Genomic DNA, 12606 nt, shown 5'->3' with positions numbered 1-12606 from the left:
TAACAGTAATCACTGGCGGTTCAACTTAAAACGAAATGGCAAAATAAAGGCATTTTATCACGGAAGATCGCCATACAGCTGTACTTATTTGAGAAGTTATTTTATTTCGATTACCAGTTTCAGAATTTCAGGATACCGTCTTCGGGTCACATATGAACTTCATGCATACATTCAGATATATCGATACTGGCATACTGGAGCCATCAGTGTCTGGATATCGTGAATAGGATATTCTGTTGTTGTCAACTCTACGAAGGAAGCACTCGAATAAAAAAATCAAGCCATCCTGAGGGTGACGGCTCCAGTTGGCCAGTATTGATACAGCTGAATGCGTACATGAAGTGCATAAGCGGCATGAAAATGACGTACTGAAATGCCGAAATTTATAGAAAAATAAAATAAAATAATTTCTCAAATACGTATGGTGTTTGGAGATCTTCCTTGATAAATTTTTGACACGCTGACTGAACAACAGATCAACAGAGAAACTAAAGGCAGTCTCATCGCCCTCACTAATACTGACCACGGGATGGGATGGAAGCACTTGTTATTACGTACCAACTACATGCTACATTAGAACGGCGAAACAGACACACGAGAAGGACTTTGAGATGATTGTACTGGTATATCGCGCAAAGAGCCATGTGAGGGCCCATTTCAGGCTGCAGTCCATGGTATTGTCGAAGGAATACCGACTACCATACTGACTGACACATGAGTTAACATGAATGGTTAAGCTAACCATTTCGTAAAAAGGATTGGTGAAAAGTTTAAGATTCTGATGTTTCCAGTACATAATTGTGAAGTGTCGGGAGTTTCTGGCTCCCGTACACAAGGAGCAAAGAAGCAAGCACAGGTGGCGTCAAATTCAAAAATGGAGTAATAGAATGTACATTTCTACCAGGGACGGCATTATCCGTGCCGTGCTTGTTAGGCAAACGTTTCCCGCGAAGGGGGAATGTGGAGTCGACCTCCAAAAGCGGAAGACGTTACTTGGAGATAGGAGGAAAAGCATTGTTTTTAAAAATGGTTCAAATGGGACTTAACTTCTGAGGTCATCAGCCCCCTGGAACTTAGAACTACTTAAACCTAACTAACCTAAGGACAGCACACACATCCATGCCCGAGGCAGGACTCGAACCTGCGACCGTAGCGGTCGCGCGGTTCCAGACTGTAGCGCCTAGAACCGCTCAGCCATTCCGGCCGGCCAATGTTTTTAGATTTAATTTGTACTAAGGGACATAATGGTAGAATCTGCCAGAGTCTTTAACTGAAGGTATTGGGTAGAAAGTTACAGTGGGCAGAGAGTTACGTCGCGGATCAGGATAAAAAACCTGTGTCAATGAACATAAGTAACGAAATATCTGGTTCTAGCAAAATCCATACTAGGCTTCATGGATCTGAGTGCCTTAACGAAGATCAGGAGACTGTTCTGGTGAACGTGTTATTGTTATATTTTCAAATATTCTCCACTAAGCTCCGAGTAATTAAAGGATACGAGTATCACATGAATGCCGTTCACCACAGTAGTTTCCATCCTGTGGGCGAAGAGGGAGGCTGCAAAGCGTGAGTTCCGCAAAATGCTGCCTTGCAACATGAAAGAAACCTCATTATCGCCATATAGCAGCCTGCTGTTAGCTTTTACAGAAGCAGGGTCGGGAGTGCCTATGGTTTCGGTCATTCGTTCAGTTATGAAGTTGATTGTATTTTTTCAGTAGAGTCTTACCAATTTAAGGCATTGCTATTTGGCCTAAATGTCAGCCCAGGCGTGTTTATTACTGCCCTTGGCACCACTCTCGGGCCGGTGTGTGTTCGGCTACTGGAGAGAGAATTAGGAAATTTTTAGATTCGAAAGATACGACGATCTTCGATAAGTCGACATTTGCTAAAGGCGAAATAAAACTCCTGGGTCGTCTCATATCTCCGACAGGGATTGTCCCTAACCCAGACAAGACAAAAGCCATCAAAAAATTCCCTTATCCCACAGCCAAAAAGTAGTTAAAAGCGTTTCTGCGGCTAGCCTCATTTTTTAGGATTGCTATTAAATTGTCAAGAGGTATTGAATTTGTTAAGGAAAAATCCTTTCCCATGTTTGGAAAGTTGAAAGGTGGCTACACTGAACCACAGCGCCAGAGATTGCGCCAGAGAGTACTATTCAGCCACCTCCACTGGCAGTTCTTGTCGAGAAGTCGTGGTGGAGAGTGCTATTGAGATGTAGCAGTGGTGAGTCGTTGTTGAGAAGTTCCCATGGAGAGTGCTGGTTCAGATGTTGTCATATTGTTTTGATGGGCTAGACACCAGATATTGTTCGATTGGGGATGCTGTAATGATTAGAGTATGCTTTTCGTCAATATATATGAAGGTAAAAAATTCCTTTTTTTTTCTTTAGTTTAATGTTTTCATACTTCGCAGTGCTACATCTTATGCATTAAGATTCAGAGTCTCTATACGTGCGATGTAGATTTATTGTCATGGTTCCTTCCTCGTGTGGAAGTGTGATTCAACGTACACATCTGGCACGGTTCTTCCTCAATAAGACCAGATATTTTAAACACCATTTATACTGAAGTAATTAAAAAAACCAGAAATACTATAATTGCACATAGAAACCAGAAATACAGTCTAATACAAGAACACGAGCCAGATGCTTTGTTGACTGAACCTGTGACCAAGAGGCATTATTGTTTAAGACATTGAAATAATTTTAAAAAAGGAATTTTTTACCTTCATATATATTGACGAAAAGCACACTCTGATCATTACAGCATCCCAAATCCAACAATATCTGGTGTCTAGCCCATCAAAACAATATGACAACATCTGAAGAAGCACTCTCCATGGGAACTTTTCAACAACGACTCACCACTGCTACATCTCAATAGCACTCTCCACCACGACTTCTCGACAAGAACTGCCAGTGGAGGCGGCTGAATAATACTCTCTGGCGCAATCTCTGGCGCTGTGGCTCAGTGTAGCCACCTTTCATAAAGTTCAGTGCCTGGAAGAGTTCAATAAAATTAAACAAGCCTTAGAGGGTTCAGATATATCACGCCACCCAGACATCGAGAAAGATTTTCGTGTCACGTCAGATGCATCCTGCTTTGTATTTGGCGCCTGCTGTTTCAAACAATAGAGGAGGATGGCAAGACCAAAATTCATACTATAAATCTTACCAGCAGACTTGTATCTGAATGTGAAAGATCGTACTCAGTGAGAGGGTTAGAAGTTGTCGCTGTAGTCTGGTAGTTCAAGAAATTTAATTTCTATATTCATGGTCAATGTATCAGAGCTTTCAGTACCCACAAAGTGCTAAAAGTTCTCCTACCTTGCAAATTACTCCATCGACTTTCCAGGGTGCTCGAAGGCTTACGTGAGTTCACTTGTCTTGTTTAGCAGGTGGATGTATCGTTGATGGAGGACCCTCTGCATCGTCCCTATTAGCTTGAGATGTGCAGAAATGTAGACATTGCAGGATGCAGATACTAAGTGGGAAACGTTTAGCAGATCTTGGCACAAGCACCATCTCGAAAAGTAGCGAAATTTTATAAGTTGCACAATAATGTATCATTCCATCATAATAAACTCAAATCTGCATAGTGGCGTGCATACACTCACCAGATGCCTATCAAGACTACCTGCTCTGGTACATGCGTGTGGTGTAGGGGTGTAGGGGCATTTAGGGCTGGAGAAGTGCAAATGGAAGATAGTTTCTTGCTGTTATCTCCCTAACCTTCAAAGATGCACAAATGGTCTATTACGTACTTGCTTCCTCTGTACGGAAATGAAATCTATAAACCAATCTAGTAAAATACCTTTGCATCCAGTCTTCGCGACTGAACAAGGAGTAATAGCATTCACTGACACCGTTGGTCCGTTACGACGAGCTAGAGGAGGTGTTACATACCTTGTGGCAGTCCATTATTTGTTTTTGAAACTTGTCAGACTGTGCATGATCGATTCCATAAATGCACCATCTATAGTGAAAAGATTAAAAAATGACTACTTCCATTGATTTGGGAAACTGAAAACTATACTCTCTGATAATGCTTCAAATTATACTGGAAGAATTTGGTGACCTATTGGAAGATTAGAATACAATCTAAAGATTTCATCTGGAAACAAATCTCACTGAAAGAATATTCAGAGAGTTCAACCAGTTTATCCGCACGTACACAGCACACCATCAGACTAAGTAAGTAAAATTCGTACACGTTTTGAGCATTTTGTGTAAAAAGTACTGCACATCATCACTGGATGCACACCAAATTAGATAACGCTAGGAAAGCAGGAAACAAACGAGTGCATGGGCCGACATCTTCATGCATCTAGAAATAACCTCACATGGGAGGGGAAAACTCGCCAAGCACTTGTATCACTAAATACTAATTCTAGAGTAAGAAGAAATGCGTATGAGAAGACGTTAGGTTGCATACAGCATACAGGCATTTAGCTAGGTGAGACGACTTAAAAACTCATCCCAATCCACCTCTTTTATAACGAAAGAGAAAAAAGTGGCAGCTATTGTATACTGGTCCTATATATTTTCCCCTCCCATTTGAGGTTATTTCTAGATGCATGCAGATGTCGGCCCATGCACTCGTTTGTTTCCTGCTTTCCTAATATATAGGGACTTAGTAACAGAGCTAGACCAACAAAAAATTAAGATCTTAGCGTTACAAGAAACTAGATTCACGGATGAAAATACAATAGACTATGGAAACTATCGCATCTTCAAGAGCAAGACTGACAAACGAATTGCCAATGGTACGCCACTCCTGGCCATGGCATTTGCGGTGCACAGAAATATATTAGGCTCAATTAGAGAGGTCTCTTCCATAAATAATCGCCTCATGACCATGCGTATCCAGTGCGCCAACAAGAAATACACATTGATAAATGTTCATGCACCCACAAACATAGACTACAAAAAACGCCAACTACAAACTGAAAAATTCTGGACTAAACTTGACGATGTCATGGCCAAAATTCCCCGGGATGATATCAAAGTCTTAATGGGAGATTTCAATGCACAAATTGGCAGAGAGAAAGAACACCAAAAAACTGTAGGAAAATATCCAGCACACAGATTCACCAACAGAAACGGACTGACATTTATTGAACTACGCCAACAAAATAATCTAAAAATAATGTCTACATCTTTGAGAAAAAAAACCTAGAAAACAAAAGACCTGGAGGTCCCCCATACAAGAGATCGGCGAATATCAGATTGACCACATTGCCATCTCCTATTTCGTACAGAAAGAGATCCATGATGTCCAAGTCCGCAGAGGGGCGAACATTGACTCAGACCACTACTTAACACGCATTAAAGTGAAATTCACCCCAAAAAAATTCTATCCGAAGAAAACACACATGATGAAATTTGACACACGAACAATCAAAGAAACCAATCTGAAGGAGGAGTGGGAAAAGGAACCAGCTGACTCTTGGGAAAAATTTCGAACAAAAATTACAAAGAAGGCAAAAGAACTGATCCCATTGAAAAAGAACACAAAACACCCCTGGTGGGACTCTGGATGTGAAAAAGCGCTGGAAGAAAGAAAGAAAGCCTTTCTGAAGTATACCAGTAAAAAATCCCCAGAAAATCAAGATCACTTCCACAACACCAGAAGACAAGTGGCAAAAACAATCAGACACGTCAAGAGGAAGTACTTCAAGGAACAGTGTGAGTCTATTGAAGAAAATTTCCGTAACTATAATGTACGAGACTTCTATAAGACCTTTGCTGGGAGAATCAATGGATACGGCTCACGAAATCTATGTTTCAGAAAACCAGATGGAAAACTAGCGCTCACAAATCGGGAAAATTGTGAGGAGCTGGCAAGATACTTTTCCGGACTCCTCAATTGCCCTGAACCTTCTTCAAGATTCCCTCAAGAAACTGCTATCTACACAAATCCAGAATCCCCACCACCTACACTAGAGGAGATCCAAAGACATATTCATAGACTGAAAAACAACAAGGCATCCGGAGAAGATAATATCACTGCAGAACTACTTAAAAATCTTGGACCAAATTCCCTCAAAGAACTCACTCAAATCATCACAGACATTTGGCAGGCAGAAAAACTACCAGAAGATTGGAAATGCGCCCTAATTCATCCACTGCATAAAAAGGGAGACATGGCAGATATAAACAACTATCGAGGAATCTCCCTTCTCCAAGTCACTTATAAAATCCTCTCAGCTTGTCTTCTTCAACGAACACAAGAAAACTCGAACACAGTATTGGTGAATACCAAGCTGGCTTTCGCCCTCACTGATCCTGTGCAGAACAAATTTTCAATTTGAAGACAACACTAAAATACAAAGCAGTCAGAAACAGTCCGATCATTTGTTCCTTTGTTGATTTCGCAAAGGCTTATGATTCAATCGATAGGCACTCTCTCTTTATTATCCTTGAGGAGCTAGGACTCGATCCGAAAACCCTAAACCTTATCAAAGAAACGCTCACAAACACAACTTCTAAGATAAAATTCCTGGGTGAAATATCAGAGCCCTTCCCGATCAAAACCGGCGTCAGACAAGGTGACGGCTTGTCTCCACTCCTCTTCAACCTTGTCTTAGACAAAGTCATCCGAGAATGGGAAAAAGAACTGAAGAATCAAAATTACTGGAAGCCTATACAACTAGGAAGATCTAAAGATAGTATTAAAATTTCATGCTTGGCATTTGCAGATGACGTGGCCATTCTAGCAGAAAACAAGACCACAGCAATTAAACAGATAGACATTCTCAAAGAATGCGCCGAAAAAGTTGGGCTACAAATTTCCTTCCAAAAAACCAAATTCATCTGCTCAAAATTTGAAACTCAAAAACTGACTACAAAATATGGACAAATTGAGAGAGTTCCATTCTTTAAATACTTAGGCGAGGTCCTAGAACCCACAGGGGGAGAGAAAACTGCACAAAAAGTTCGACTGCAAAAACTGAAAAGAGCATACTGGAAAACCCACAACATCTACAATAAAAAGTGTCTCTCCATTGACTCAAAAATACGACACTACAATACAGTAATCAAGCCCGAAGCACTATATGCCAGCGAAACACTCACACTCCATAGAAAAGGCGACCTGTAAGGCATCCTGAAAGAGGAACGCAAAATTATCAGAAAGATTCTTGGCCCAAAAAGAACGGAAGATGGATACAGGTTACAGTCTCGGAAAACTACAGAAAAATTATCTAACCTCGCCGCAGACATCCGGAAAAGAAGACTAAAATTTTACGGACATATCCACAGACTCCCAACACCCAGACTCTCCCACAAAATTTTAATATACATTGAAAAATTGAAAACCGTACCCTGGATACAAGAAACCAAAACAGATCTACCAAATGCACAAATAAATTCTTCAGAAGTTATAAACAGAAATGTATACAGGCAAAAAATCAATAGTTGGAAAGTACAACCCGAGAATGAAGTTTGCAAGAGACAGGGGACAAAATGGACAGAGGAAAGAAAGAGAATTCATGGGGAAAGAATGAGAGAAGTTTGGAGAATTAAAAAATTGAATCGGAAAAGCTTTGCGTGATCCGTATGGGTCCAATCGCACATAATAATAATAATATATAGGGAGGTCCATCGCTCGTGACCGGGCCAAATATCTCACGAAATAAGCATCAAACTAAAAAACTACAAAGAAAGAAACTCGTCTAGCTTGAAGGGCGAAACCAGATGGCGTAATGGTTGGCCCGCTAGACGGCGCTGCCATTGGTCAAACGGATATCAACTGCGCTTTTTAAAATAGGAACCCCCATTTTTTATTAAATATTCGTGTAGTACGTAAAGAACTATGAATGTTTTAGTTGGACCTCTTTTTTCGCTTTGTTATAGATGGCGCTGTAATAGTCACAAACATATGGCCCACAATTTTAGACGAACAGTTGATAACGGGTAGGTTCTTTAAATTAAAATACTCAACGTAGGCAAGTTTGAACATTTTATTTCGGTTGTTCCAATGTGATTCACGTACCTTTGTGAAGTTATCATTTCTGAGAACGCATGCTGTTACTGCGTGATTACCTGTAAATACCACATTAATGCAATAAATGCTCAAAATGATGTCCGTCAACCTCAATGCATTTGACAATACGTGTAATGACATTCCTCTCAACAACGAGTAGATCGCCTTCCGTAATGTTCGCACATGCATTTGCAATGCGCTGACGCATGTTGTCAGATGTTGTCGGTGGATCACGATAGTAAATATCTTTCAACTTTCCCCACAGAAAGAAATCCGAGGACGTCAGATCCTCTGAACGTGTGGGCCTTGGTATGGTGCTTCGACGACCAATCCACCTGTCATGAAATATGCTATTCAATACCGCTTCAACCGCACGCGAGCTATGTGCCGGACATCTATCATGTTGGAAGTACATCTCCATTCTGTCATGCAGTGAAACATCTGGTAGTGACATCGGTAGAACATTACGTAGGAAATCAGCATACATTGCACCATTTAGATTGCCATCGATAAAACGGGGGCCAATTATCCTTCCTCCCATAATGCCGCACCATACATTAACCCGCCAAGGTCGCTGATGTTCCACTTGTCACAGCCATCGTGGATTTTCCGTTGCCCAATAGTGCATATTATGCCGGTTTACGTTACCGCTATTGGTGAATGACTCTTCGTCGCTAAATAGAATCCGTGCGAAAAATCTGTAATCGTCCTTTAATTTCTCTTGTGCCCAGTGGTAGAACTGTACACGACGTTCAAAGTCGTCGCCATGAAATTCCTGGTGCATAGAAATATGTTGCGGCTGCAATCGATATTGATGTAGCATTCTCAACACCGACGTTTTTGCGATTTCCGATTCTAGCGCAATTTGTCTGCTACTGATGTGCGGAACAGCCGCGACAGCAGCTAAAACACCTACTTGGGCATCATCATTTGTTGTAGGTTGTGGTTGACGTTTCACATGTGGCTGAACACTACCTGTTTCCTTAAATAACGTAACTATCCGGCGAACGGTCCGGACACTTGGGTGATGTCGTCCAGGATACCGAGCAGCATTCATAGCACACGCCCATTGGGCATTTTGATCACAATAGCCATACATCAACACGATATCGACCTTTTCCGCAATTGGTAAACGGTCCATTTTAACACGGGTAATGTATCACGATGCAAATACAGTCCGCACTGGCGGAATGTTGCGTGATACCACGTACTTATACGTTTGCGACTATTACAGCGATATCTATCACAAAGCGAAAAAAGTGGTCCAACTAAAATATACATATTTCTTTACGTACTACAAGAATATGTAATAAAAATGGGGGTTCCTATTTTAAAAAACGCAGTTGATATCCGTTTGACTTATGGCACCGCCATCTAGCGGACCAACCATAGCGCCATCTGGTTTCCCCCTTCAAGCCAGACGAGTTTCGTTCTTTGTAGTTTTTTCGTTTGATGCTTATTTCGTGAGATATTTGTTGACTTTCTAAAGAACTTATGTTATTTATATTGTGTCTTTAGGTATATGACTATGATTATTTGATGATTACTCCTAAGGACTCGATAATCAATATGTAAATGTGTTCAACGCTGAGACCTTTGTTATACAAGAAAAAACACATGTAGTAGATGGACAAGATAATATTTTTTGTAAATTTTACTTGTTGTAAATATCTGTACTGAATTTACTAACAAAGAAGCTTGATTCTCTCGGGAAGTGAAACAATTACCGAACTCATAAAGAAACTGATGTGCCTTATCTTTATGCAATAAACCGCATGTTCGTGAAGGGACTTCCTGTGAGTAAAGGCTAGAAGCCATTTGTGTCATGTATCGTGATATTCATGACACACAAGGACTTAGTGCTAAGCTCTATTAAAATCATTCTACAAGAATCAGATTTTGTTGTATATAAGAGTGTCACTCCAAAAGAAATGCACATTATTTTTGTAAAAATACTGTTTTCATTCTGCATGTGTGAAAGTTTTACAATGTGTAGATGCATCCCTCCCGCTTGTTTTCAAACTTAGTTCAACCTGTTCCCGTGAGTGGCACCATCACAGCATGTCTTCAAGGTGGCTGCTACACTTGACGTTCGTCAGAAGCAACGTGCTGTGATAGAATTCCTGTGCTGTGAAAACGAGACAATGGGAAACGTCCACAAGAGGTTGAAAACGGTCTATGGAGATGTTGCTGTCGATCGCAGTACAGTTAGTCGGTGGGCAAGCAGGTTACGTGATGAAAGCTGGCACGGCAATATTGAGGGTTGTCCTCGCAGCGGCAGGCCTTGTACTGCACACATTCCAGACAATGTGCAGAGAGTTAACGAATTGGTGACTGCTGACAGACGCATCACAGTGAATAAATTGTCACGCTACGTTGAGATAGGGGAAGGAAGTGTTTGCAGTATACTGAAAGTGTTAGCGTTAAAAAAGGTTTGTGCCAGGTGGGTTCCCAGGATGTTGACAGTGGCTCACAAAGAAACAAGAAAAACGGTATGCAGCGAACTTTTGGAACAGTACGAGAACGGTGGAGATGAATTTTTTGGAAGAATCGTGACAGGTGATGAAACATGGCTCCATCATTTTTCACCAGAGACGAAGAGGCAATCAATTGAGTGGCATCATGCATATTCACCCAAGAAAAAAAATTCGAAACCACACCTTCTGCTGGAAAAGTTATGGATACGGTGTTTTTAGATTCCGAAGGACTCTTGCTTGTGGACATCATGCCAAATGGAACCACCATAAATCCTGATGCATATGTGACGACAATGAAGAAACTTCAAGCTCGACTGAGTCGTGTTCGACCACATCGGCAAAAGTAGGATGTTTTGCTGTTGCATGGCAATGCACGGGCCACATGTCAGTTAAAAAACCATGGAAGCGATGACAAAACTCGGATGGTTCAAATGGTTCAAATGGCACTGAGCACTATCGGACTTAACATCTGAGGTCATCAGTCCCCTAGAACTTAGAACTACTTAAACCTAACTAACATAAGGACATCACACACATCCATGCCCGAAGCAGGATTCGAACCTGCGACCGTAGCGGTCCCGCAGTTCCACACTGAAGCGTCTAGAACCACTCGGCCACCAAGGTCGTCAAACTCGGACAACACTGAAACACCCGCCTTACAGTCCTCACCTGGTTCCACTTGACTGTCATCGCTTTGGGAAACTGAAAGACTCTCTTCGTGGAACAAGGTTTGAAGATGATGACTCCCTTGTGCAGGCTGCCAAACAGTGGCTCCAACAGGTTGGTCCAGAATTTTACTGTGCGGGTATACAGGCGCTGGTTCCGAGATGGCATCAGGCAGTTGAGAAGGATGGAAATTATGTGGAGAAATGAAAATATTGTTCCTAAAAGATGTATCTACACACTGTAAAACTTTCAAACATGTAGAATAAAAGATGGATTTTTAAAAAAATAGTGTGCATTTCTTTTGGAGTGATCCTCGTATGAGTAAATGCGCATAAAGTGCGCTCTGTGTAGTACCTTAGTTTATGCTGCACTCCAAGAGAATGGACTCCTAGTTATTAGGCAACTGTGTTATGATGTTCATGATCCCCAGTTGTATCTAAGTGAATGACTTACTTTTCTTATTTTTATTTCTATTTAAATCATTAATATCTGTATTTGTCACGTCATGGTACAAAAAGGCAAAGTGAGCTATGAGTTATTTGCTAAGTATTTGAAAACGTTATAGATCATGATGTTTTCCCTTGTGCTTTAAACCATGTGTCATTCACATATGAGCGTTTAATTACTTTCTCTGTTACATTTCGACACGTTTAGGCGCCTAGATCTCGCTATATATGGATCGAGAAAACATGATTTCCTAACTTTTCTATATTCATATTCCTATTGTTTGAACCAGTGGGCCAGAATGTGTCTGCCGCTAAATAGCATTACTGAGGAAGGAAACTTGTATTCAAATTATCCAAAATACTTTGAAAAAAAAAACATGTATAATGCGCAAAACCTTGTAAAAATAATTATCACGACATGGGGATTAAGGTAAATGATATGATCATGAAATTTCCGGCAGATTAAATCTATGTGCCGCACCGAGACTCGAACTCGGGATATTTGCCTTTCACATTCTGGGGACACGGCGCAATAGTAGAGTGTAAAAATCCTTAGTTCTGGGTAGGTGCGTATCAGGGAGACTGGAATGTGAATAACTGTAGTCGATGAAAACAGTCGAAATGTGAGACAAATGAGGCACGATGTAGCTGACAGTCATCAGTGGTGAGGTGGAAGCAGGCAGGAGAACCTCAAGCAAACTGAGTGTTAGAGATGTGCCCCATCCAGTCCACTGTCTTTTCATGATACTCATTTACAAGGCTACAGCTCGCATACGGACATTGACGATCCCGAGGCCATCATCCCGTGGGGGCGGGTAAGTGTCTCATAACGGACTTTAAACATAGAACCAGCCATGAGATAATAGCCAAAGGTCGCCTGAAGGTTGAGCCCAATCGCCGTCGACAGAGGGAGAGTTTTTTTTTTTTAAAAAAAAAATGAAATCTTTATTTCATAAATGATAATTATACATAATTGACCCACCACCTTAGTGATTAGTGGGTCCTATATTTCTACTTTTTTATACAATAGCA

The 12606-nt window shown here is 41.1% G+C and overlaps 1 protein-coding gene across 1 annotated transcript in view; it reads right to left on the bottom strand.

Annotated features, from left to right (window-relative positions):
- Positions 1 to 12606, bottom strand: part of LOC124795072 (pinin-like) — a 374148-nt gene that overhangs the window by 232332 nt on the left and 129210 nt on the right. The gene's annotated exons all lie outside the window — the stretch shown is intronic.

This window comes from Schistocerca piceifrons, chromosome 4 (assembly GCF_021461385.2).
Source record: "Schistocerca piceifrons isolate TAMUIC-IGC-003096 chromosome 4, iqSchPice1.1, whole genome shotgun sequence".
Classification (NCBI taxonomy): Eukaryota; Metazoa; Arthropoda; class Insecta; order Orthoptera; family Acrididae; genus Schistocerca; species Schistocerca piceifrons.
Note: the sequence above shows the minus strand (reverse complement) of the source record. Positions and strands in the feature narration are given on the sequence as shown.